General features: G+C 42.9%; 1 protein-coding gene and 1 pseudogene across 2 annotated transcripts in view; both read right to left on the reverse strand.

Annotated features, from left to right (window-relative positions):
- Window positions 1–4,594, reverse strand: part of ME2 (malic enzyme 2) — a 45,435-nt gene extending 40,841 nt beyond the window's left edge. Inside the window, exon 1 of one of the 2 annotated variants that reach the window (XM_066352278.1) lies at window positions 4,538–4,594. The gene's annotated coding sequence lies outside the window, so the exon portion shown is untranslated. Of the gene's footprint in view, window positions 1–4,019; window positions 4,236–4,537 lie in introns of those variants that run through there. The other variant, XM_066352277.1, reaches the window with a different exon arrangement.
- A 13,096-nt stretch (window positions 4,595–17,690) lies between these two features.
- On the reverse strand, window positions 17,691–17,834 carry LOC136383657 (small nucleolar RNA SNORA1; annotated as a pseudogene).
- Between the last annotated feature and the right edge of the window lie 8,169 nt (window positions 17,835–26,003).

Genomic DNA, 26,003 nt, shown 5'->3' on the forward strand with positions numbered 1-26,003 from the left:
CCAACTGCCTCCTAAACAGTCTTTTTCTTTACTTGCCTATGAAGGTCAAAAGCCTGGGAACTACTGACTTTGAAGGTTCACTCTTCTCATCAATAAAACAGGAGACAGGAAACTCTTTCACAGAGTTGGTGTGTAGTGATGGTGATATATATAAAGCATCAAGCCTTTAGAGCTTTATCATCATCATGAAAAACTTGACTACGTCAAAGTTTATCCAGTAAAATCCATATCCAGGCGGTCTAGCAGAATCATCAAAAGCAAACTCTGGAATCAAACTGCTGGATTTAAATCATGGCTTTGCCACTTGTAGCTCTGTGCTCCAGTAAATCAGAGTAAGTTACAATCTCATCACTCAAATGGAGATGATAAACAACAGGACCTACTAAGGAGGGCTCTTTAAAGATTTAAATTAGATAATACCCGGAAGATGCTTATCAGTGCTCTCTAAGTGATCTATACGTGGTATCTAATCATCATCATTCACATTAGTAATCAGTGGTCAGAAGCGCATTCTAAATGCTTGCACATATTCTAATATGAAATCCTTATTAAAGAGACTATGAGGATAATCAGGCTTAACATTTATTTAAACTATTTCAAATTAAATCTCTAGGTCAAGAATGAGAATCTGGATAAAGATCCAGGTATCATCAAATGTCATTCTAAACAATATCTACAGAATTAATATTTTTCATTACTTTAAAAATTTGTACATATTGATAAAAGGAGGTATGATATACAATCATGTCATCAAAATAGTGATTCACTTTCAAATAAAATAGTTACCTTTTAATAAAATCAAATGTAATTTTTATATATAGTTTGAATTAATTCCTAACATTGGGTCCTTAGTAAACAAACTATAGGGTTTAGTGTTATTTAGTTTTAAAATATAACTGCTAAGTTTTTCTGACATTCACTAACATAAATGAGAATATATTTAAGTTTATACAATAGGAGATAATTTACAAAAATTCTCAAATGATGAATTTTTTATGAATTTTTAATGTGCTTTCATAAATATTTAAAAAGACAAAAATATTATACATAAACATACGGGTGAAGTGCATTTAGCAGTTCTTTCTCAGGAATAACTATTGAACAAAGGAATGTTTTAATTGTCAAGAGAATGAAGAACTTCTGTAAAAGCACAGCCTAACATTTCCTGTTGATGCATGGTAAAGGTTATATCAGGTAAAGTTTATAAAGGTTCTAGTCTCTATGTCTAAATTTTTTTTAAATTCTTTTTTTTTTTTACAGAGAGAGTCAGGGAGAGGGACAGATAGGGACAGACAGGAACGGAGAGATGAGAAGCATCAATCATTAGTTTTTTGTTGCGCATTGCAACACCTTAGTTCAGGGGTCCCCAAACTTTTTACACAGGGGGCCAGTTCACTGTCCCTCAGACCGCTGGAGGGCCGGACTATAAAAAAAACTATGAACAAATTCCTATGCACACTGCACAGATCTTATTTTAAAGTAAAAAAACAAAACGGGAACAAATACAATATTTAAAATAAAGAACAAGTAAATTTAAATCAACAAACTGACCAATATTTCAATGGGAACTATGCTCCTCTCACTGACCACCAATGAAAGAGGTACCCTTCCAGAAGTGCGGTGGGGGCCAGATAAATGGCCTCAGGGAGCCGCATGTGGCCCGCGGGCCGTAGTTTGGGGACCCCTGCCTTAGTTGTTCATTGATTGCTCTCTCATGTGCCTTGATCGCGGGCCTTCAGCAGACCGAGTGACCCCCTGACGAGCCAGCGACCTTGGGTCCAAGCTGGTGAGCTTTGCTCAAACCAGATGAGCTTGTGCTCAAGCTGGCAACCTCGGGGTCTCGAACCTGGGTCCTCCGCATCCCAGTCCAACGCTCTATCCACTGCGCCACCGCCTGGTCAGGCAAAATTCATTTTTAGAGGGAGAAACATGAATTTGTTGTTCCACTTACATATACCTTCATTGGTTGATTCTTGTATGTGCCCTGACTGGGGAGCAAACCTACAACCTTGGACAACGCTCTAACCAACTGAGCTACCCAGTCAGGGCCACTATGTCTAACTTTTAAGTCTTTATAACTACCATAAAACTGTCAGATACAAGTTACAAAATCAGAGCTCACAGCTGATTACTTAAATGTGCAATATTAGAAGTTAAATTGTTTTTTTCTATATTTCTGCAAACCATGTAAATATAGCAACATGTAACTCAGTTATATTAGTTATACAATAGAGCAGTGTTTTTCAACCAGTGTGCTGGTGTGAGTATAAATACATTTAGAAACTATATTATTAACTATATGTATTGTATAATATGTACTGTGTTAGAGTGTCATTTTGTGTCATTTTGGTAGGTGGTATGCCCCAGGATTTTGTAAATGTAAAAAATGTGCCGCACTCAAAAAAGGTTGAAAATCACTGCAATAGAGTATATATTTATCTGTCTTTTGTGTAATTACTATAACTAGCATATATGTGTGTATATATGTATATGTACATATGTATACAGTAATTACATAATAGGTAAATTATATATTTATATTTTGTGCAACTACTAACTAGCATGTATACATGTATATGTGCACATGTATATGAAACTATATATGTACACACATGTATATTTGTGTGTATATATATACACACACATACATAATATATATATTCATATTCATATATATATATGAAACTATCTTCTCTAACTTCCGGAATGTTTGGCAACTAAAGATCAAAACTTATGAGTACACCTGACCTGCAGAGGTGCAGTGGGTAAAGCATTCAATCTAGAATGCTGAAGTTGCTGGTTCAAAACCCTGGGCTTGCCCAGTCAAGGCACGTATGGGAAGCAAATAATACAAGTTGATGCTTCCTGCTCCTCCTAACCCCCCTTCTCTCTCTCTTTTACTCTCTCTCTCCTTTCTTTAAAAATTAGTAAATAAAAGCTTTTTTAAAAAAAGCTTATGAGTACAACATTGCCATTAGCTTTATAATGTTAAGAAAGGGCTGGAGCTATTAAGTTAGATTACTGAGTTTGAACACAGGCATTGCCATTTAAAAATACTCTTGGGCAAGATATTTAACCTTTCAGAGCCTTAGTTTCTTCCTTTGTAAACTGGACAGAGTAACAGCACTATCTCAAAGAGTAATCTGGAGATAATTCATGTAGAAAACATTACCCAGCCCATAATCACCAATACATGCTTCTGTTGTTATCATCATCAATTGCAACACTAAAAGTAACAATGCTATTAAATGCTTTCCTTAGAATTGACCGCTGCAAGTATATCAGATATGAAAGGTAAATCAGATATGAAATGGAGGTAAGCAAGCACTTGTGTTGACATTGATCATTTTGATTAGTTTCTCATCAAAGGGCAACATACATTTTCTAGAATTATTTTCGTAACCAAGAAAGTCAAATCCAAGTCCACGAATGCAATAACACAGCGTCAAACACCTGCCAACCCTGGTCCACAGATTTCATATGAATGGCCAGACCGTTCCAATCTTAGAACTCTGGCAACAAACTTCCCTCAAGCAAAGAACGACCACGAACATGCACAAAATGCCCAGCTCTCATCATTAACGCATCCCTGGCAAGAGATCTACTTGCCAAAGTGGTTTGGAACCACAAAATCGGTCTTTAAAGGGCTTAGGAGAAGAGGAAGGGAGAGATGCTCGCCTTCTGGAGGCCAAGACGGCCTCACCCCGGGCCGGGAAAAGAGTCGCCCTGGGACCAGCAGGTCGAGAAACGGGGAAGTCGCGCCCCCACACCGGGCGTCGGAATAGAGCGGCGGAGGGTCGAACTGGAGTTCTGCGACCTGCCCGCTCTCCCCGCTCTCAGCGAGTCCTGTCCCTTCACCCCGCCGCCACATCGGCCCGCGGGGACCTTGCCCGCAGCACGCGCGGAAGCCGGCAGTGGGTGGGCGCTCGGATCCGGGCCAGGAGGCACGAGCCGACGCCCGCTCTTTCCGCAGAGCCCCCGCCGCGCCGCCCGCAGTGGCGCGCTGCACGGAGCCTTACCCGACGTCTCGCTCCGCGACAGGTGGTGCTGCCCGCGGAGAGGCCGCGGACCTGCCGTCCGCACAGGCGATGGTCAGCTCCTGCCCCGCCCGGGCCTCCCCTTCTCGGCGCTTCCCGGAGCCAGCGCCGGCTCAGGCTCGGACTAGCAGGAGCAGCCAGTCACCGGCGGAGGCAGCCAGTAAAGCAACGTAGTGAGAGGTGGGACCCGGCAGCAGAGGGACCGGGAAGGAGGATCGGCCGGGCCAAGGGCGGAGACTGACGGGCGCGCGGGCCAATAGGGAGGCAGGAAGCTGGCCCTGTGGGGCGGGGCTCCGCCTCGGGGCTTAGCGGCCCGCGCGTTCTGTTACTGCACCGCAGCACCTTCCTCTGCTGGGACCCTTCAAGTTACTGCTTGGAGGCCCAACACGCGCCCCTGTGGACGCGATCCCCAGGAATGTGAGAAAGGCCGCGTAGATTAGGAGGAGGCCGGAAATACAGACGAGCCCGTCGCTCTACAAAATAAACAGAACCTGGCTTACCGCAGACCTCGCATCCCCGGGACTGGCACGGCTGTTGCTGCTGATGGCAGTGCGTTCGCGCGAGAAGAGGCTCTGCGCAGGCGCGGGCGGTCCCGAGGGATGGCGGCGGGTACCAGTATCCGGAGGCAGGAGGAAGGCTGGGAGTTTGGGACCATGGTGGACCGCCAGTGGAGGTTGGGAGAGGATACAGGTCGTGGAAAAGCAGAAGACGGAGGACCCAGGAGATGCGAGGCCTCCGCTCTTTGGGAACGCTTTCTGTACCTGAACTATTTTTGTGTGTCTAGGACTCCCTCTTCTGCAGAATTCTTCACCAGTCTCCACTGCTGCTGGCACAGTTATTGGCTGGTAGAGAATTTAAAAATGACCCCTAGCATCTGATCACCACAAATAGATATTCAGTGTTCTCTCTCAAGAAAGCAATAGAACACTAAATTGTCATCTTGACAGAAGCAGGAACGATAACTTAATACATTTATACCCACCCACGGTTATGACATTGGAAGATATATATTATATATATATATTTGGGAGAGAGAGACAGAAAGGGAGAGAAATTAGAAATATCAATTAGTTGTTGTGGCACTTTAGTTGTTCATTTACTGCTTCTTATATTTGTCTTGAGCCAGGAGCTTCAGCCGAGCCAGTGACCCCTTGCTCAAGCTAGTGACCTTGGGCTTCAAGCCAGCAACATTTGGGCTTCAAGCCAGCGACTTTTGGTCTCAAGCCAGTGACCATGGGATCATATCAATTATCCTGCACTCAAGCCAGGGACCTCAGGTTTTCCAAACTGGGTCCCAGGTCAACGTCCCAGGTCAATATTCTATCCACTATGCCACCACTGGTCAGGCAGGAAGATGTTTATTTACTCTTTTTTCAGAAGATATTATCACCAAAAATTCTTTAATGGAGCTTGTGTACTCTTAATACGGTAATGATAATTTTAAAACAAGCATGTAAAGGGTAAAAAAAGAGGCAAGGCAAATGGAATAAGAAAGTTGAAAGTGACAGAAATGTAAGACAAAATTGAGCGGAGGTAGAGAACAGTAAATTGTCCCTTCCAAAGACATAATTATGTAAAATCTGGAGCAAGAGTGCCAGCTTGAGGATGGAAGGGTGGGGCATGTTTGCGAACACTGTAGTTAGATGACAAATGATAGGTATGGCTGCTATAACCACTGTAGTAAAAGAGGGACTCTAAATAAGCATGACCTATAATAACTGCATGGCAGAAATTGTCAAGATGCAGCAAGGTGAATGAGAGGAACTTCAAATATTACATTATAAATGCTTCATGAATAGAGATAAAAATGTTTTGCCTTTGAAAGACAGTTTGTCTTACATTAGATTAATGCCGGGTTGAAGGGTTGTAGAGAGCTATCCTGGATGGGATTTATTCAGGTTTAATTGAGCTTAATTCATTACTTAAATGAAATAGCTATTAATGTCAAGGAGGCAGACACTGCTGTTTGGCGGGTCCACCCCATTCACTTGTTATTCTTAGTCTCTGGTGGTTGGTCTGATTTGTTCAGTGACCAAGTCTGATGCCTACCCCCCCCCCCCACAGTGTTCTGTTGATTTGGACCTTGGGGCCTTGTTTTACATGATCCCCTGCTTTGTAATTCATTCTTTCAGGAAGAGCTTGTGTCTTCTTTGTGGCTCAGCATTGTTTGTATTGTCTGCATGCCTGTTTTCACAACCCTCCAAGGCTGGTGATCTACATTCTGGTCAGCCAGGAATGGTCCTTTCCTTTTTCTGAGAGCATCCAGAGGAGGGCACCAAAGAAGAAGCCTATATGGAAGTCACTGGATCCACAACTGTTTCAGGGGCACTTATTCCAAAAGAAACAGCAATGTGCCATGCAAATGGTTTATTTTATTTATTGATTGAGGTGGATATTAAATGCATGCAGTGATGTGCATAAAGTACCTCATTCAGGATTGATGAAGTTTAACATATGTACACACCTGTGTAGTCATTGTCCAGACTCAGATGTAGGGAATTCCTTGTGCCTCTTTTTACCTACCTCCACTCTTAAAATGAACTATTTTGCTGACTAATGCTGGTAGCTCTGGGAGAAGGATGTACAATAGGTCTGAATCAGTTTGTGTGAGTCCTGCATCGTTGGGAGAGGAGGCTGCTCTCTAAGGCTTGGTCTAGGGTTCACCTGTGAAGTGGGAGGAACCTAGAAGGGCAGGCTGCTGGGGCACACCTGGTCATGTGACTTCCCTGTAAAACTCTTCAATGAGCAGAGTTTAAAGTGATGGCACACATTCACTCATCTTTCTCAAACTCAAAGGACAATGCTGAGAAAAACTTTTGTGATTGCTGTGAAAATAGAGAAGCTTTATTTCATCCAAACACCACAATGTGTTTCCCTTAGGAAAATCCAGATTGTTGAGTTTAAGAGTAATGGAGGGTTATTCTCTTTGTAATGAGAGTGTATGCGACAGGATTGTTGGCTTTAGGTTGATACATCAACTGTGGCAAAAGCAGATAGATTGTGCTAATCACATGTTTAGATTTACACAACTCCATCCATCTGCCTTAAAATAGAGAACATTAGTAACGAATGCTGACTGCTCCACTGGGAATTATCCTCCAATAAATTAGGGTCATTAAAAATGTAAGCTCTTTAAAAATACAAGAGAAAGTAAACAGTATATCTAAAAGCATTTTTGCTAAACACTGCAGGAACAAGCCTCCTGTCAGCCTAGTGTGGGAATGAGACATAAAACCATTTGGTGTAGGTTAGTACTATCATTAAGGAATTATAATGTCTTTGTTATTCCCAAAATACAAAGAAGTGCTAATGATGATAATTACTTCTAAAGAAAGTACTAACAGTTCTCTATGTAATTAAAATAAATATAACTTTTAAGGCTATCTAAAACTATAAACTAATACCATAATAAGCATTGTCTTCATTACCAAATTATTTAAGGAAAGTTCTAGAAATTTTTGCAAAAAAACAGAGAAATTAACATCGTATGTTTAGTAACAATAGAACTTTTACTCCTCAAAGACAAATAACACTGATATTATGTATAATATTGTACCACACTTGATTTTTCTCTAGGACACTTAGGTAACCTGTAAAGAGTAAGGCAAAAATTTACTAGTATCATGTCATTGTGGAAATAACATTTTTTATTTATGAAAGTGACTGTGCAGGCAAAAAAAAAAAAAGAAAGTGACATGGTCTTGCTAAGAACACCTCCAAAATCTTCCTGAGCCCGAGGCTGCTTGGTGTTACTTATTCTAAGTCCTAGTCCTGGCTCTATCATTATCTATAAGCCTGTAAGAGAAGACTCAAGGAGCAGCAACATTGGTATTGTTAGTGGCAATGTTGGACCTTGGTTCTTGAGTTTGGCAAAGAAAGAACTCAGAGGCAAGAACTCTAGCGCAAGAGGAAGTCTATTTAGCAATCAAAGCAAATACACTCAAAGAAGAATTGAGCAGGCTGCTTAGAAAAATGGTTTGGCCTTTTAGAAAAGTGAGGAAGAGTTGAGCCTAGACATTGCTGCCTTGGCCCTTTACAGAGAATGTCACAGAGGCAGAATTGAGCCAGCTAGGCTGCGTGGACTCGGGAAACGTTACAGAGGCAAACAAAGGGCTCTTGAATACAGATTCCGGGGGTTAGCCCAAAACAAGCTACTCTTCTGGTTATAAGTCTCCTGAGAACCATTAGAGCTTAGAAGAAAGAAAAGCAAAGATATGTACCTGAGAAAAGAATGGGGGGAAAGGTGCAGGCCGGCTCCAGGAAAAGCGCATGCTGGGTTCTTTGTGTTACGGATTTTTATCTGTTTTCCAAAGGCAGGAATTTTAGGTGAGGTCTCAAGGGAGTCTCTGAAAAGAATATTCATTTTTAAAAAAAGGTATTCATCAGCTTTCCAGGTGTGTCCTTTCATGGTTGTGGTCTCTACTGATTAGTCAGCACTAGGCTAGGGAGTCATTAGTCATGGCATCTGGTCCTGATGTCAGCCATGGCGTTGCTTCCTGTGGTTTAGCTGCTTTTCTGTGCCTGGAGCTGAAGGCCTACGTGCTATCTCTAGTTTGACTAAAACTTTGTCTCTGTGGTCAATAGATCCGAGGCTTTGTTCCTAAGATTATTTTATGCTGATCAGAACCTCATTGTCATAATGCTTAAGGAAGTGGTCATGCTAGAGAAAAGAAGGGAGGTGAGTCAGGGTGTTTGAATCAGCAATATGTCTCACTTTCCGCATTCCACTTGCTGAAGGATTTTCCCAGTATCTTACTATTTTGCCCTAGCATTACCTGGGAGCTTGTGAGAAAGATGATATCTGGACCCCTACCCCAGACCCACGGCATCAGAATCCACCATGTCCAGGTGTTCCATACACATGAACAAGCATGAAAGAACCCTGAAGTCTAGATGCTGTGAACTCCTGCTGTGAATGGATTGTTACTTATAGATATAGGATAACAGTAATACATTTTTTACCTTCAAAAAGTTCCTGTGCAGTCTATTCAATAAATGGTATTGGGAAAGTTGGACAAGATACATGCAAAAAAATGAGACTAGACCACCTTCTTACACCATCACGAGAATAAACTCAAAATTTATTAAAGACTTAAATATTCGACTCAAAACCATAAAAAATTATAGAAGAAAACATAGGCAGTGAAACCTCATACATTTCTCATAGCCATATTTTTTTCAGCTATATCTCCTTGCACAAGGGAAATAAAAGAAAAAATAAACAAATGGGACTACATCAAACTAAACAGTTCTTGCACAACAAAGGAAACCATTGATAAAATCAAAAGACAGCCCACTGAATGGGAAAACATATTCACCAATTATACATCTGATAAGGGGTTAATATCTAAAACTTATAAAGAACTTATAAAACTCAAAACCAAAAAATAACACCAAAAAAACAAATCCAATTAAAAAATGGGCAAATGACTTGAATAGACACTTCTCCAAAGAGGCCAATAGACAGATGAAACGACGCTCAACATCACTAATCATCAGAGAAATGCAAATTAAAACCATAATGAGCTGTCACCTCACATATATCAGCATGGCTATCATCAATACGTCAACAAAGAACAGGTGTTGGTGAGGATGTGGAGAAAAGGGAACCCTCAAGTGCTGTTGATGGGAATGCAGATTGGTACAGTCACTGTGGAAAGTAATATAGAGTTACCTCAAAAAATTAAAAATGGAGCTGCCTAATGACCCAGTGATTCTAGTTCTGAGAATTTACTCAAAGAAACTCAAAACACTAATTCGAAAGAATGTATGTACCTCTATGTTCATTGTAGTGTTATTTACAATAGCCAAGATTTGGAAGCAGCCCAAGCACCCATCAGTATATGAGTGGATAAAAAAGCTGTGATACATTCACACAATGGAATACTACATGGCCATCAAAAAGAAGAAAATCTTACCTTTTGTGGCGGCATGGATGGACCTGAAAAGTATTACGCTAGGTAAAATAAGCCAGTCAGAGAAAGATGAGTACCATATGATTTCACTCATATGTGGACTCTAATGAACAAAATTAACTAATAAAACAGAGACAGACTCGTAGATAGAGAGCAGGCTGACAGCTATTGGGTGAGTGTGAGGGGTGCTTGGTATGGGGGGTGGATGGATTAAGCAACAAAGGACAAGAAAAAAAAACTCATGGACACAGACAATAGTGTGGAGATTGCAGGGTGGGGGGAGTGTAGGAAGGTACGGGGGGATAAATGGTGATGGATGAAGTCTTGACTTGGAGTGGACACACAATAGGGTGTATAGAGATGTGTTGTAGAATTGGGCACCTGAAACCTGTATAGTTACATTAATCAGAGTCACCCAAATAAATTCAATTTTTAAAAAAGTTCCTGTGCCAAGGAAAACACTATTCTTCTTTCCTTACCACACTGAGAATATTATGCTTAAACTTTGAGCAATACAATTTTATTGTTCCTTCACCAGATGTCTAGTTATGAACTAGGCACTGGATGGAACATTTGCACCAAATAGGATGGGTGCAAAGTCTCTGACTGATGCCTGGAAAAAAACCCCCAAAAAACAACAACTGAAAATGTTTGCCTTGATCATCCAACTAGTATTCCTGGTATCTTGAGCACGGCTGTACATACAGGTCTTTAATAGACCCTACAGGATCCATAGTTTTCAGACTACATTGGTCTTAGATTACATAAGCAACCTCTGAGGTTCTATCTCTTGGGGGCAGTACAGGGACATTTTTCTACAAAGTGTTCAAGATTTCTCTGGCAAGAGAGTAGCTATAATATAGCAATTTAAGGGAATAAATTGACTTTGATTATCCAACATATTTTCCTGAGCAATAAATGAGGGGTTCTTTGGTACATGAGATATCAAAAGCCTAAAAACAGCTTTGACATTAAGTTGAAAATTTCAGATCTTTTACATCAACAAGATGTGGTCTAACCACAAAAGAAATCTCCCAGATGTGCCTTTCATCCTAATACTGTTTGTTAGACTTCAGAATTGCTAGCACTCTGAAGTGCTTCCCAAAGTGAATCACCTCCTCACACTGAGCTGCACTTCTGGGCAGGGAATTCTTCCAGATGTTCTTCCCATGGCCACTGGTTACCTTAGGAATGTCTGGGACCCCAGCACCTCCCTGGAGGTCTGACTCACATCCAGTGGTTCACATGGATTTGCCATCCTGGAGTCTGCGCCAGCTACAGCAATTAATCGGGAGCTGTTTATACAGTCAGCCAAAGGCAAGTAGAATATCTTTCCTTTCTTACACTTGAACCAAAATTATTTTGCATAGACAAACATGGAATAAACGATTAGACCTAAACAACACAACCTTGCAAAGATTACAAATGAATTCGACTGATTAAAGGCACCAAGTAGTACAAACAGAATCTGTTGTTCATCTTTTTATGCCTGCAAGTAGAAATGATGGCCCATAAGCTTTGTTCATAAAATACCAGCTTGGGGCTTCTTAATCTTTTTTGTGTAGTGAACACCATTGACAATCTGGTAAAGACTACGGGCTTGGGGTTTTTGTTGTTGTTGTTGTTTTTAAGTGCATAAAACAATGCATACAATAACCAAAGTCTCCTTGTTAGCTCAGGCGGTTAGAGCATCATCCCGAAACAATAAAGTTGCAGGTTCAGTCCCTGGTCAGGGGACATATGGCAAGGGACCAATGCATGCACAATTAAGTAGAGCAGAAAATGAATACTTCTCTCTCTGTCTGTCCATCTTGTTCCTTTTTCTCTCTGTCTCTTTAAAATCAATTTTAAAAAGAATAACTGAAGAATTCAATTATAGTGAAATAAAGTTATTAAAATATTTTTAAACCCAAATTTTCTGGTATAATAATACATGTGCTAATTTATAAAGCATGGAATCAAATTTTAATGGTGGATATAATAACTAGTACTGATAAGTATAAACACTATTTCAAAGTTTCTGTGACCATAATGATGTGATATGAAAAAAATCTGAGTTCAGTTCATTCTAAAGGTTTGTTGCCTACATTCTAATTGAAAAGAATGCTAAATTCCAGTTAATGAATATAAATATTATATATTCTTCCCAGTCTAAGTTCATGTACTCTATGTACTAAGCTATCTGTTTTTATCTAAGTTCAGATAAGAACCTTGGTCTAACTATCTGCAATTTATGAGTTCAATTTTTGTCAGCTCTCCAATTTCAAGGTTATGTGGTGACATTCTCTGTCAACAGGTCATTTGTGACTCTCAGTAAATTCTACTCCATTTCAATTTATTAAGCTTTGCTTGGTACAGTGTCACCTGGTAGCTCTGCATTCTGAAACAATGCAAGTTTGCCTGATTAACATTACAGGGGTTGCTTTCAAGTTGAAAATGGGCCAAATTTATAACCCTCCTAGGTTTATAATTTATAAAACTCCTAGTCATCTCTGTTCCTTGTTAGGAATTTATTCATGACTGTCCTTGTTCCAGGGGCAAATACTGTTAGACATGTTAAAAAGCAATTTATTACAGCATTCTTACTCTTACAGTAATTGCTCTGAATTACATTTTTGAAAGCCTGTCATGGCCCTGGCCGGTTGGCTTGGTGGATAGAGTGTTGAGTTTGATTCCCGGTCAGGGCACACATGAGAAGCGACCATCTGCTTCTCTCCCCCTTCCTCTCCTCTCCCCCTTCTCTCCTTCTTCCCCTCCCACAGCCAGTGGTTAGTTGGTTCAAGCACGGTCCCTGGCACTAAGGATAGGTCTGTTGGTCCAAGTATGTCAGCCTTAGGTGCTAAAAATAGCTTGTACTCGAGCATCAGCCCCAAATAGGGCTGCCGGTGGATCCCAGTCAAGGCACATGCCGGAGTCTGCCTCCCTATCTCCTCTCCTCTCACTTAAAAAAGAAAGAAAGAAAAACAACAATAAAAAAAAGACTATCATAAAGATTTTTTAGAAAGCATTTTATAATTTTTCTTAATAGAATAATGTATTTTAACACATGAAGAAAAATGATTTTGAATTTTTTATATTTTATACTCTCTTGAATATGTGTGAAAAGCAACAGTGAACTTCATGTAAGTTTGGGGAAGAAATAGAATTTTATTTCATGCCAGGTATGAAAATTACATGAAAAGAAAAAAACACATTATGCCAACCACAAGAAAATAGCAATGAAATGTTCTGTCCTGAACTCAGCTCCTTCTGTTCTTATTAGGGCAGAAAGGAGAAGTGAGAAGAAAATACAAGAATGAACATTCTGTACCTTTTTGTACTCTGTCCAGTGGGAGGGCTTGACTCACCTCCATGTTGCCACGTCCTTTCAACAAAGAGCCTGCAGCTCCGCTCTCTCCTGAGAAACTAGTCCCTTCTTTATCTCATACAATTTGGTTTTCTTCTCTGCAGCTGTGAGGTTTGAGTCCACAGCGCCTTTAAACTCAAGGCCACTCTAAAATCAAACTCGCCTCACCCAACCTCCCACTAGAGCAACTTCTCTATTGAGCATCTCCCTCACCCAACCTTCCCTTCCCCTTAAGCAACACCCCTGTCCTGGGAAGGTTCTGGGAAGTTTCCTTGAGACAAGGCCTTCAGGAGAGGCCCGAGGGTTGGGAAAGGGAGACAGTCTATGATCAAGACCACAAACCAGGAGATGCTAATCTGAGCATGTCCAAGTGCACCAACCCCACGCCAGCAAATGCCTGCAGCAACCCCTACATCAGACACCCACTTCCTGCAGCTCTCTGCTGATGCCACTAGGGTCTCGGCTGGCTGTTTCACAGATGCGTAAATAAACTTCTTATAAAACTCATCGGGCCTTGTGTGTCCATCCAGCAGCCAACCTAACAGCAACTTCTATAAGAACTGTGCTAAACTTCCTCTTTTTTGGTAGAATGCAAACCTTTTTTTCAGTCCCCAACTTCCTTATTCTTACAGCAAAATTTGACCCAACTGACGTCCTCCTCCCTACTTGAAACACTTTTATGGCTTTCCCTGGTACAGTACTTCTCTGGATCTCTGTCCTCGCCTTTGACATCTCTTCCTCTTGCTCCATGATATAGGGTGGTCCCCAAAGTCCAATCCCAGACACAATCCACTGGAACGCCTGATCGTCTCTGCCTGTAGCGGAAACCCTGACAGTGTTTGTTCTCTTTTTGTAACGCACGTGCCTGACTCCAGCTTTGATTGCCATGGCATCTACACTTCAAGAGGCATCTACTTCTCCTGCCTGTGAAGACGCAGTGGATAAAGTGTCAACCTGGAATGCTAAGGTCACAGGTTCGAAACCCTGGGCTTGCCGCACACACATAAGACAAGCAATCAATGAACAACTGAAGTAAAGCAAGTATGAGTTGCTACTACTCATTCCACCCTCCTCCTCTCTCTGTAAAATCAATAAAAAAAATCTTTAAAAAAATAAAAAAGAGGCATCCACTTCAAGGGTGGCTATCTGAAATAAACACATCACCAGCCACACAGCGAGATAAAGAGCCACACCACCTCTCCCCACTGGGCTCATTTGTTTTAAAGATCTTGGTTGATTTCAATAACTGACCGTTGGGTCATTTATCTCCCCTCACACACACACTTTAACTCCTACTCTTCTGTTTCAAATTTATCAATAAACAGTGAGCGCTGGAAACCATAGGCCCCCAACCTCTTCATTTTTTTCAAAGCTTCTTTATGGTTATTGCTGGAGGGCGTTTCACAACCTTAATAAGAACTACAAGGACTGGTCCATCCACATTAGTTGTTGAGAGGAGGATGCTGTCACGGAACACTACTCAGGCACGATCAGGTGGTGGCGGGTGGCAGGTAAGGGACGGAAGAGTGCAGAGAGGCGGGAGGCAGGCACTTCTACAAGTAATTATGTCCGCGCAATAACAGAAAGGAGCACTGCAATGTGTAATGGGGGTGTGAAGAAGGGACACCAGACTGATCGGGAGTGGGAGCCAGAAAGCTAATTAGTTTTAATTCAACAAACATTTGTTAGCATTCATTCAACAAACAGCAACAAGGACGTACTATGTGCCAGTCAGAGGGAACAGAATGTGAGAAATAACATAGCTCAGCTATTCAGAACTGCTTGCGCAGGGGACAGGGCAAGCAGGGACAAGAGATGATGCTGGAGGAGTTGGAGCCAGGCAAGGGAAGGACAGCGAGCAGCTCCTGAGGGGTTTTCTGTAAGCAAGCGAGAGAGGTGGCCATTTCTGGATTTTGAAGAGGTGAGGTGCCTTGGGCAGCCCTAGACCGTCACTCCTTCCTTTGTTTCCTGGTGTAGGGGTGGGAGTGGCTTCCTGTGGTGACTGATCTGAGATACCTCAACATTCCCCTTCGTATCTTTCAGCTTCCCAAGGCCGGTATAACAAACTCTCTGTATTAAACACCCTCTCTCTGAAAGGCGGTTTCCATTTTCCTGATCAGACCTTGACTGAAGCAGAGCCTAGAGCAGGCAGAGGGAGAGCCTGCGAAGGAGACAGACAAGGAGGTACAAAGAGACCCGGGAGTACAATGAGGACAGTGTCTCAGGCAACAGTGTAGCAGAGAGCAGAGGAGGAGGCAATGAGAGACTATTAAAAACCGAGCAGCAATAACTACTTCTGAGTTCGTGCAAGGGAGTGGAAGTGGGGTCTCAAAGAGCAGCACCGTTTACCATAGCTGAAGGTGGAAGCCCCCCAAATGTCCATCAGTGGGTGAATGGATAAACTAAATGTGGCCTATACATAAAATGAAATATTATTCAGCCTTAAAAGTGAAGGAAATTCTGACGCTACAATACACGGTGGATGAGCCTTGAAGACATCAAGCTGAGTGAACTATGCCAGCCACAGAAAGATAGGTGTTGTACAGTTTCACTTCTGGAAAGGGTCTGTAGAGTAGTCAGACTCACAGAGACAGAGAGCGGAATGGTAGTGCAGGGGCTGAGGGCAGCGGGGAGTTGTTTAATGGGTGCCCAGTTTCAGTTCTGTAAGGCAGTTGCACAACACTGTGAAGAGTCAACACTATTGAACCATAAACACTTAGAGAAATGGTTCAGACAGTAAATTTGATGTGGTGTATATTTTACCACAATTAAAAATCAAAACAGCAGAGCCTGACCTGTGGTGGCGCAGTGGATGGAGCACCGATCTGGAACGCTGAGGTTGCTGGTTCAAAAAAACCCTGGACTTGCCTGGTCAAAGCACGTATGGGAGTTGATGCTTCCTGCTCCTCCCCCCTTCTCTCTCTCTCTCTGTCTTCCTTCTAAAATAAATAAATAAAATCTAAAAAAAAAAAAAAATCAAAACAGCAGAGAGGTCCAGGAAGAGAAGAACTGCAGGTGTCATCTAGAAAGGCATGGAAGACCTTAGGAAGGTGGTTCCATTAGCTGGCCGGAAGGCAGACCGCAGTGGGCTGAGGAGCAGGTGTGAGGGGAGGAAGCAGGAACTGACTCTTTTGAGAAGTGTGGGAAGGGCTAAGGGACTATGAGGTCATGGAGGAGAGGCTGGAGCATGTTTAGAAGCTGAAAGAAAGGAGCCTGCAGAGAAAGAGAGGTGACATATAGTGTTACAAAGGAACAGAGTCCTGAGGAAGCGGAGGAGGGTGGGCTGGCCTTGGGCGGAAGGGACAGCTGGTTGTCCTGGTGAGAGGGAAAGCGGTCAGGCAGATCACCGTGCCGATGAGCTCGAGGTCTCTTCCGTGAAATGGGAGGCAGAGAGAGGGACCCCCAAGAAGGAAGGGATTGAGGATTGTGGGAGGCGCTAAGGGCTGAGGCGAGGCTGGAGATCATGAATTGTGGGTGTTTTCTACAAGACTGAGAATAGTTTCATTGGCAGCTCAGTAAGTGTGAGGATATTCTAACACCGAGCCAGGCTTTGCATGTTTTTGTTTTTAATTTTTGTAGTTAATAATTTGAGAGAGAGAGAGGAACATAGATCTGATCCTCCAGTGCCCTGGCCAGGGCTCGGGTGTTGTTTGAGAGACGCTCGGACGCTGGGGTGCGGGAGAATCAAAGGTGCTGGTAAGAGCAGGATTTAGACAATCAGCCAATGGGTCTAGGACCATCTGGGGAGATGGAGAAACCTGGAAGAACTAATAAAAAAAATTGGAAGAAAATAAAAGGATCTGGGGACTGTTATTTCCAAAAAGTCACAGGTATTTATTTGTAAGGGGAACCAGACAAGCGGAAAGCTGGGCGTCTGGGGAGTCACAGGCTGAAGGCAGGCACTGGCTCAAGCAGCTGCCTGAGAAGCAGGATAGCCCAGGCAGAGGAACGCACCGGAGGCCACGGGGTCGCAGCCTCTGTGGAGGGGCTGTGTCCATGTGAGTTGAGATGAAAGAAACCTGTGAGCCAGGTTCCCAGTTAGATGTCCCACCATAGCTCGCATTTGTGAGACCAAAATCAGACTCTACCTATTTCCCTTTTGTGGGCCACTCCTCCCAAATGTGCCATTTCTGTAAATGCCACTTCCCTAGATCTGTAATGTCGTGAGGAGGACATGGGACTGGGAGTTAGGACACCTGGATTCCAAGTCTGTTCTACTACTGCCTAGCCATTGACCATGACGATTCTCTCAATATTTTTTTTTCTGGTGGTTAAATAGCAAGAAGTACCTTGTTATTTTAGCAGCTGATGTAAGATAGAGCATATTCCTTAATTGTTTCTAAAATTGAAAAGTTTTATGACATCCAGCTTTTACTTGTTGAGCCTAGCAAAAAACGTTACAGGTCTCATTGTGACCACTGCAAGAAAACTACAGTGGGGGAAGCACAGCCTGTGTCTCAGGGTCACCACATTAACAATTTCTGGACACCATGTACAAACCTAGCACCCATTTTCATCAACATTTCTCATAACACTTATCTCTGCAGGGTCGTTCTGAAGACCAAATTAAATGAGCCTGTGAAGGCCCCCGAGCGTATAACCAGGAATATATATAGTATGTGCTCAGTAAATATCAATGGAATCTAAATGTGAGTTTTTCTTTACTCCCTGTAATAAATTTATTACCAAGACCCAATTTTCATTCTTTACATCAGTGGTCCTCAACCTTTTTTGGGCCACGGACCGGTTTAATGTCAGAAAATATTTTCACAGACCGGCTTTTAGGGTGGGACGGATAAATGTATCACGTGACCGAGACAAGCGTCAAGAGTGAGTCTTAGATGGATGGAACAGAGGGAATCTGGTCATTTTTTAAAAATAAAACATCGTTCAGACTTAAACATAAATAAAACGGAAATAATGTAAGTTATTTATTCTTTCTCTGCGGACCGGTACCAAATGGCCCACGGGCTGGTACCGGTCTGTGGCCCGGGGGTTGGGGACCACTGCTTTACATTGCCATATCTTCATGTTTACTAATCAGCCACCTATGGATGACTCATCAACAACTCCGAGGACCAGCGCCCTGGGATCTCTCAGCACAAACCTTTCCCTCAGCTTTGCAATATTCTAAATCTAACCTCTGCCCTCATTTGCTGGGGACCTTGAATATGTTCCTTACTCATCCAGTTTCACTTCCTCCCTCCTGTGACTCACAGAGAATACAAGAGTTCATTTCTATGTAAAGTACCAGGTAGGCACTACACAGTTATCTCAAATAGAATGCACTTGAATTTACAACTAAAGTTCATACCTGTATAGATTAACCTCTGGACTGAGAATACAATTATATGATAAATGATTAACATAATTTCCTCAAAAAAAATGTGCCCAAATTAAAAGTATTTGTTGTTGAGGTTGAAGTTTTTAGTCTACAAAAGCTGTTGACTAAACTTACCATGAGCATATTAATGAATTTCCTAGAAAAGTGATTAAGTTTTTAAACTTAATTTGGCTTTTGTGGCAACCCTTGGATGAGAGGGGAAATTTTGGCTTCATCCTTGGAGTTTGCAGCAAAGATGGGAGGAGATCCTGGCCTCTGAGTCAGCCCAGGAAAGAAAGAGCCCTGGGGGTTGGGCAGTAGAAAGGTCACGTGGAGTCCTGAACCTGGGAGTTAGATTGTGGTTATCAAGGGTTGAGAAACCAGAAAGAAAAGAAAAAACCAGTCTTGTGTATAGAAAGGTGAAGCATTCCACTCTGAGGTGCTGGCTATGAAGACCGTCTAGGCCTGGGGAGCCAGATCTGGGCTGATGGGGCTCGATGGTTGAAACCAACCTAACATCCAATGAAAATAATACCTAAGTTGGGAAGGATAGTCTTCTGGGCAGTCTGTGAGTGATAGGACCTTTCCTCCAATCAGAGACACAGAAGGTTCTGCCCCATGGCCCTGCTGACTCAGGCTAAATTGGTTTGTCAAGACAGTGTCCTGAGTTAGGGAGAAACAGCCTGGCATCGTGAGCCCTGGTGTCGGTCCTTGAAGAAGTAATTTGACTGAACAAGACGTTTCAGTGATTTAGTTGCTCATTTACAGTGGAGAAAAGTTTATAACTTACTCATCCGACTGCTCTCGAAGAGGTAGTGCTTACCTTCTAGGAAAGGAATTAAGTTGACTTCTTAGAGTTCAAGCCTGCCTGTGGCTTTTGCCTATGCCTAGCTCTGACTTCTTTAAGGACAGCAAGCAACCCCATTTAACTGGACTGGGAAAGCAACAGGTGAGAAAGGGAAAGTCAGTCTGTGAAATAAAGTAACACCTATAAAGATAACATGATCGCAGGCCCCTCCCCTTCCTCCTCTATGGGCTCCTTATTCGTTTAGACATAATTCCTGGCTTTAAACTCATCTCACTTGCCTCTTCTGCTTTCTCACTTTCTCCTGAATACTCTCGTAAAAGACTTTTCCTTGTAGGAAGGCCTCTCCTTTACACAACAGACTTCTTTTTTCTTCTTCCTTTGCCTTATTCTCTCCTGGATTCAACGAGAATTCATTTCCTGTAGGATACTCTGCTAAATGTGGCTGGCTACCTACAATGTCCAAATACATAGTTCCTGACACCAAGGACTTTACAATCCCGCATGGGAAATAAGATTTTTATGTATCACGTAACACAGAACTGGAAGGACCTGCAAAGTGCCAATGGATAGGGTCAAACAATACTGAGAAAGTTCAAAAGAAGACAGATTGCTTCTGGCAAGGGAGGTGGGGAAGACTTCCTGGAGGAAGAGACATTTATATTGAGCCTTGAATAATAAAGACTATTTAAATATGAAGAAATGGAGCATTATATCAATATTACATCAAATGTATACACTTAACCATCTTCATTTCTCATTTCAAAGTGCATAAAGCACTGATAAAGGATGTGTAAAAGGGAAGCTCGTAGAAAACAAGCGTTTTTAAGCATAGCCAGCTGCTATCGTTCCAACCCCCACCTTCAGAATATCAGAGATCTGCCCAGTGACAGCTGTCAGGAGAAATAATGCAAACATCTTTCTTATGACTCTTACTTTCATTTAATATACCTTCCAATGCTGAAATTTTACATTTCATAATACTTACAGACAATTAAATGGTGGATTTACTCATACCCCTATGTTGCAGGTGGGGAAGCTAGGTTTACTACATCCTAATTTACACAGAGGGAAAAAAATGGTAAGTCAGGATGACAGAAGTGTCAATCTGTGACAAGATTTTCACTAGTCTGCGGTAGAACAAGAAAAACAAGATGGGCCACAACAATTTTCTTTTACCAAACTAAACATATTAAACAGAAAGATGATCTTTTATCTAGAAATTAAATTTCTGGCTGTTAAAATGACATGATGGTGCCTGACCAGTGACGGAGCAGTGGATAGTGCATTGACCTGAGACACTGATGTCCTGGATTCAAAACCCCAAGGTCACCAGCTTGAGCACGGGCTCATCTGGCTTGAGCACAGTCTCACTCACCAGCCTGAACGCGGGGTCACTAGCCTGAGTGTGGGATCATAAACATGATTCCATGGTCACTGGCTTGAGCCCAAGGTCACTGGCTCAAGCAAGGGGTCACTGGCTCGGCTGGAGCCCCCTCACCCCCATCAAGGCATGTATGAGAAACAATCAATGAACAACTAAGGTGCTGCAACTACGAGTTGATGCTTCTCATCTCTCTCTCTCCTTTTCTGTCTCTCTCACTAAAAAAAAGCAACAAAAAACAAAAATATTTCTGCCTATCTCTCTCCCTTCCTCTCTCTCTAAAATCAATAAATAAATTTTTTTAAAAGTAACTAAAAGTCAATAGTAACCAGGCCCTGGCCGGTTGGCTCAGTGGTAGAGCATCGGCCTGGCGTGCAGGAGTCCCAGGTTCGATTCCCGGCCAGGGCACACAGGAGAAGTGCCCATCTGCTTCTCCCCCCCCCCCTCCTTCCTCTCTGTCTCTCTCTTCCCCTCCCGCAGCCAAGGCTCCACTGGAGCAAAGTTTGCCCGGGTGCTGAGGATGGCTCTGTGGCCTCTGCCTCAGGCGCTAGAATGGCTCTGATTGCAGCAGAGCGATGCCCCAGATGGACAGAGCATCGTCCCCTGGTGGGCGTGCCGGATGGATCCCGGTAGGGCGCATGCGAGAGACTGTCTGACTGCCTCCCCGTTTCTAGCTTCGGGGAAAAAAAAAAAAAGAGTAACCAGCACCTTAACGGGCACATACTAGAAAGAAAATTACCCATCCTTGGGTTTTGTTTTGTTTTTCAACCCAAACCACATATCCCATGACACAATTTATCTTGACTTTTCACATTGTCCTTTTTTTTTTTTTTTTTTGTATTTTTCTGAAGCTGAAAACGGGAGAGACAGTCAGACAGACTCCCGCATGCGCCCGACCGGGATCCACCCGGCACGCCCACCAGGGGGCGACGCTCTGCCCACCAGGGGGTGATGCTCTGCCCCTCCGGGGCGTCGCTCTGCCGCGACCAGAGCCACTCTAGCTCCTGGGGCAGAGGCCAAGGAGCCATCCCCAGCGCCCGGGCCATCTTTGCTCCAATGGAGCCTTGGCTGAGGGAGGGGAAGAGAGAGACAGAGAGGAAGGAGGGGAGGGGAGTGGAGAAGCAAATTGGGCGCTTCTTCTATGTGCCCTGGCCGGGAATCGAACCCCGGTCCCCCGCACGCCAGGCCGACGCTCTACCCCTGAGCCAACCGGCCAGGGCCACACATTGTCCTTTCTAAATAATGTAAACAAAACTAATGGGTTTGTCTCTTCCAAGTGGGGATGTTGTAGAAGTATTTCTGAATAATTAATATCGTGTTTCTTTGTTGATGTTCATGTTACAACCTAATCCTTAGGGGTGTGGGCAAAAAGCTTAAGTTTTGACTTGAATGGCTCTTCACTACCTGAGAAGGGCTTTGTGCCTGCTACCAAGGGACAGTGACATGCTGAGGGACCAGAGTAGGAGAAGCCAATATCTCGCAGCACAATCTTACAGTTGGGATTGCCACAGGATTCGCCAACAGTTGAAAATCTTCTTGGGGATATTAATTTTTATTTTGACACTTAAAAAAATTAGTATAATTCAGAAAGTGACTACCTAGCAGAATCTCAAATTCCTTCCCGGAGAGCGCTCTGTGGTTTTCTCAGCTGGATTTTAAACCCTGGACTAATCTCTGGGCTTCAGTTTCCTCCATTATGAATAGAGCTTAGATCCTCCCTCTGCTGCTGGGATGACGAGTGGGGAGTGGGGGATGGGGGGTAGTGACTATGAATGATTACGGGACGTCTTCTGAGAGTGATGAAAATGTTCTAGATTTCATTTTGATGATGGTTGTACAACTCTGCGAATATATTAGAAACATTGAATTGTACACTTTAAACAAGTGAACTGTATGGGCCAAATTGTGTCCCCCTCAAAATTCATATGTTGAGGTTTAAAACCACCAGCATCTCAGAATGTGACTGTATTTGGAGATAGTGTCTTTAAAGGGGCAATAAGTTAAAACGAGATTAGTAGAGTGGGCCCTAATTCAATATAACTGGTTTCCTGAACCAGATCAGGACACAGGCACACAGAGGAGAAGATGCCATATAAAAGCCAAGGAGAGAGGCCTCACAAGAAACCAACCCTGCCAGCATCTTGACCTCAGACTTCCACCCTCCAGAACTGAGAGAAAGGAATTTCTGTTGTTTAAGGCACCCAGTCCGTGCTCCTTGTTACGGCAGCCTGCAATGGTTTAGTTTCAGGTGTCACTGTGGTTGGACCATAGCACCCAGATACTTGGTTAAACATTATTTTGGTGTGTTTTTTGATGAGATTAACATTTAAATTGATGAATTTGAGTATAGCTGTTTCCCCTCCCTAATGTGGGTAGGTCTCACCCACTCAATATAAGACCTACTAAGAGCAAAGACAGATATTCCCCTAGCAAGAAGAAAATCCACCAGAAGACTGCTTTTGGGCTCTTCCCTGGGTCTCCAGCCTGCTTATGCACCCTGCAGAGTATGGACTTGAATCTCCAATATTGTGTGAGCCAATGCCTTACAATTAATATCTCTCTCTCTCTCTCTCTCTCTCTCTCTCCTTCTCTCCCTTGCACCCTTCCCTGTATGTGCACGTGCGCGCACACACACGCACACACCTTATTGGTTCAGTATCTCTAGAAAACCCTGATAATATATATTTCTTTAGAAAACTAGTGTGATATGTGAATTATATCTCAGTAAGGCTATTTAAAAAAACTTAGAAGGCTACATCCAAACGTTAACAATATGTAAGCAAACACACTGGAGAGAAACCTTATGAATGGAAAGAATGTGCTAGAGTCTTCAGCGTCTTGCTTTTTTTGGCCATGAAAACTCAGAGCAGGACAGTCATCTTATAATTGTAATAAACGTGGTCTTGCCTTTGTAAGTGCCTCGTCGTTAGTAGGGAGCCCAATCTATTTCTACATAGTTCATGATCCTGATATGAATATTTAATAAATAGGCTCCTAGACCCTCATCTCCTGTGCTACGTATATTTTGTTTATATAATCATAGTTATATAAAACTACTCTTATATCTATTGTGAAATGTTAATGATAATTATTTGGTGTTAGCATTTGAAATATTTTAGGTTTGTATTTAGTTTAGCTTATCAGTTTTGTAATTTTTTATGACCATGTGTTTTTCGTGTAATAATAATTTAAGAAAAAAATTCCATTCAGAGGACTGTTTAGAAGCAAGTTTAGAGAACACAGACCCAGAGGACCCAGGGATATGGTGGGATTCACTGTGGTACCACGTATGAGGATGGAATACAAATCAAATTGCATCTGCTATAGTGAGATAATCTCCGCATACAGCACAAGTTATGGTGCAGCTGCTAAGGTTGTTCCCTGGAATATGGGTTACAAAGGAATTCCATTTTCCTACCAACTTGATTTCTCTGCCATTTGCAGTTACTCTTTGATTCAATCAGCTAGGAAGCTTGTACTGTGTATCAGCTATGTCCCAGAACTGCACTAAACCCCAGAGGCTGAAAAACACAAAATAGACTCACTTCAATCAAGACATTTAAACTAGAGCAGGGAAGACGAAATGGTACCAGGGCATAAGGATTCCCGAAGGGTAGGCCAAGATATTTGTGCACATGGGAAGGGCTGCCAGCCCCGGGGAGAGGAGAGTAAGAAGAGACTTTTAGAATCCTCAGCACAATCCTGCAAATTTATTATTATTCCATTTTATAGATGAGTAAACTAAGGTTCAGAAAGGTTAAGTAATTTGCCCAAATATCTCAGGAAGTAGACGAAAGGGATATGAGCACAGTCTGTCTCTGAAGTCCGTGTTCTTTCCACAGACTACGTTCTGTGTCTTTGGTGCATTGCCACGTGGACAAGCAAACAAGTGGAAGCACTGCAATGTAATCAATTCAATTTTTACTTTGAACTAAGGACCCAGCTCCATAAACGCTTTATCGTTTGTCTTTGTCTTCATTACCTTATCCTACTTTCACCAATTCTAATTGCTAATAATAATAATAGTAACAAGTTAACATTTATTGTTTAGGCCAGGTGCTCTATACTGGGTGCTTAACATAGGTTCTCTGAATTGCTCCTCATCACAATCTAATGGGTTAACTGCAGAATTACCCTCATTTTACAGACAGAGAAACTGAGGCTTAGAGAGTTCAGTGATGTTAAGTGGCAAAGCTGGGATTTCATCCCAGATCTGATTCCAAAGACAAATTTTTACCCATTTCGCTACAGTGCTCAAAACCAGACAACTGACAGCCTTAACACTCCTTGCAGGTTGCTGGATTTTGTTAAATAGAAGAAAATTCTGAAATGTAATTTATCTTTCAGGTCACACAGGAATGACCAAGTCTTTCTCTTCAGTTTCTGAAGAGGCGCTCCTGAGGGGAGTTTCAGTGAGTCCATTGCACCTGGAATATTTCAGTGGTGCTCTGTGTATGAGGTGTCCACACTGAGGATCTAGAGCTCTGGTTTGCTCTGAGGGACAGACACCGGACTGGGGGTGTTTGGCTTTGGGACCAAGGTTACCAGAATGGACCCCTGTGGAGGCTGTCTGGGTGGCGCTCCACCCACCAGCGCAGCGCTCTCCCTCTCCCTCCCTCCCCACAGGAATCTAGAGGCTTCTTGAAGGGCTAGAGTTTACAAAACAAACCAGGTAGGGTCTCCTGGAGAGAGTATGTGAGGACAAGGGTGGAAGAAAGGACAACGTTGTGCTTTCTGAGATAGTTCAGGTCTGGCTGTGTGCTGGTTGTGACACCCTTGTCCTGACTCAGAAGGGGAAGGAGCTCACAGGAGGGGCAAGGGGCAGGGGCAGCAGGGGTCCCTGGGGCGCCCAGGGGAGAGCCTAGAAGGAGAACCAGCCCACAGCCAAAGCTCTGACAGGAAACAAGGCTGAGAAACAGCCTTGAATCCACACACCTCTAGTTCAAAATAGATGATCCAGTTCAGGACAGAAGAAAAGATGGCTTGCAGAGGGTTGATGGCTGACACCTGTGCTTGTTTGCTTGCTGCCTATTTGGAGTTCAAAACCCTCGGGAGGGATGTGCAGAGGTGGCCTAGAGCCTAGCTGACCCTGGCTGGCCTTTCACAAAGGTCACCTGAGCTTCGGAGCTTAGTGCTATGAACATGTGTCATCTTAAGGGGCCGGGGCAGGAACATGATAAGCCCTTGCTCCAG

This window comes from Saccopteryx leptura, chromosome 11 (assembly GCF_036850995.1).
Source record: "Saccopteryx leptura isolate mSacLep1 chromosome 11, mSacLep1_pri_phased_curated, whole genome shotgun sequence".
NCBI lineage: Eukaryota > Metazoa > Chordata > Mammalia > Chiroptera > Emballonuridae > Saccopteryx > Saccopteryx leptura.